The sequence below is a fragment of the Lates calcarifer genome, linkage group LG7_1 (assembly GCF_001640805.2).
Source record: "Lates calcarifer isolate ASB-BC8 linkage group LG7_1, TLL_Latcal_v3, whole genome shotgun sequence".
Lineage (NCBI taxonomy): Eukaryota > Metazoa > Chordata > Actinopteri > Centropomidae > Lates > Lates calcarifer.
The window spans coordinates 8,689,343-8,691,777 of record NC_066839.1 but is presented as its reverse complement, the minus strand read 5'-3'; positions in this window follow the sequence as shown (position 1 = coordinate 8,691,777).

The window sequence follows — 2,435 nt, the reverse complement described above, 5'->3', positions numbered from 1 at the left end:
CGGCGATAGCCAATCAGGATTCAGCAGCTAAATATTCTAGCCAATGGAGAAAGAGAAGGGCTGGAACGGGCTCTGACGTATTATTATTATTATTATTATTATTATTATTATTATTATTATTATTATTGTTGTTGTTGTCGTTGAATTTAATGTTATAATAATAATTTAATATTATTTGTTGTTGTTGTTTTTTTTTTAATTTTATTGTTGCCATTTATTGTTGTATTGTTTTTGTGTTCACTGTCCAAACAACAACAGGAATAACAATGATGATATATTATTATTTGATAAGCATAATAATATGACATTGATAATTTATGTTTTAATGAAATGCTGTACAGTAACAAACCAAAAACATCAACAAACCTAAATTCTAATAGAGATGGAAGAATTTAATTGCACTGGCTCCATCACGGCTCAAACACAAACATCCATTATGTAGCAATAATAGTCTATTATCATAAAAATGCAAGTCTACATGAAAAAATTATAACTCAATATGTTTGAGAGGCCTACTCAACAGTAAAATGACTGCTGAGTGCTCCATCAGCTGGAGACAAATGGGGGGATTACATGCCAGTGTAGCATAGACTAATGGACAGAGCACAGATCAGCAAAGAAAACCAGAGGCAAATGGGCAGAAATCATTATCTGTTTATCCTTGAGTTATACACAGGGGGGCTACACTGGGGTTTGTTTTAATGTTTACATGATGCTTCACAATTATGATCAGGCATTAGCTTCTCCCTGCACGTCTTAAAGATTCATTTAGAGAATGTGGTCACAAACAAGAAGCCCTGTCAATGCCTGGACCACAGCTTATCACTGTTGGCCTTTTAATTCTTTGAACTGGGGGTTACTCCACTTTAAGCTGGTTGCCATTCAAACAACAAGAAGTGTGCTTAAAGCAAAAAGCTCTCCTGTTGCTGACCATTACAGATCACTGCTGGACAGATTGCTACTGCAGGAGCGACATGGCCTCCACTCAGGAGATCTCATGAGGAATGAAAAATAAGACGAAGAGGCATCTCAGTTGACTCAATGTTATCGTGATTATAGGCTGCTTAAATAAATAAAAAAATAAAACAAATCACACTTGTCACATGCAAATGACATAATCTGCAAGCAGAATTGATGTTCCCTTTTGGCAGAGACCAAAGGGAGAGAGGTGAGAAAAGAAAGAGGACGGGGGCTTGTGGCTGTGTGATCATGATTCAGCATGAAACCAAGCAACAAACAGCACTGTCATTATGATCACAGCTCCCAAGGGAAAGGGGACACACTGGAAATTGGGTGCTTTGTTTATGCTGGTTCATTACAGTGGGTCTGTCTAATGAATTATACCACTGGCTGCGGCCCAAAAAAAAAAAAAAAAAAAAAAAAAACAGAAACCCCAGAAAAACAAAACCTTAAATTCTATGTTACTGAGACTAGAGGGTGTCATCTTTCAGGTACCAACCTGACAAAAATAACCACTATTGAAAATTTCTTGTTGACCAGCTCCCCATGGCAAGACTGGGTCGCACTGTGAGAGAAGCATCTGTCTTAAATTGGTGTTTTTCAGGCGAGTCATTCTTTCCCTTCAACACCATGTGTAGCTTTTCTAGGCCTCCTTTCCATCTTGGGACCTGTGGCCCAAATCACATGGTTGCTCTAAAAAAAATTACAGCATTGATCTAATTTCATTTAGTGGTCTTGTAGAAAGGACTGTCCAGACTTTAACCCCCCCTCAAGTCACCTATCTCCCCTGCACAAGGAACAAAATATTCCATAGCAACGTGAGTTCTTTCTCCTTTAGCATCTTTTTCACCTGTTGTTCCCTGTATTTATTTTCTGCTATCATCCCGCTCCTTTTAAATTCTTCCCAAAGTCAAACAAACCAATTAGCTGACAAAGCTCCAGCTGCTTGGCACGCCACGGCTAAACAGTGAGTCTGTGGTAAGGTCGGGCACGAATGGCCACGCGCTGCTTGGATAATGATCAGACAAGCATTGTTTATTATGTGACAGACCAGCTCCTTCTGAGCCTCAGCAGGAAGAAAGAAAAGAGGACTGCGCAGTGCAACCACTCACTAGCATGGGCTCCAAGATTATATTTTTAGAATGAACGATTGGTTTCTCTCCTTGGTAACTGCCCCATTTTTTCTTGAATAGGTCATACACTAGTGCAGAGGATACTGACTGTCATTTCAAGGCAGCTACAAGAAACCCAGAGGCATCTTTACATATCATCCCTGTTGGTTTTTACATGGATGTAAAATGGTGTCTATTTTTGTATTTATTTTTCATCTTCTACCTGAGATAAACTTAATCCTGTTTTGTGTTAAGAGGAGAATATGTGTTTAATGAGCTAGACCACAAGGTCTCTCAGGGGAACCACATATATAATATTAGTTTTTTTATGGTCACTTTAGTGGCCATGTTATGTGTCATCTA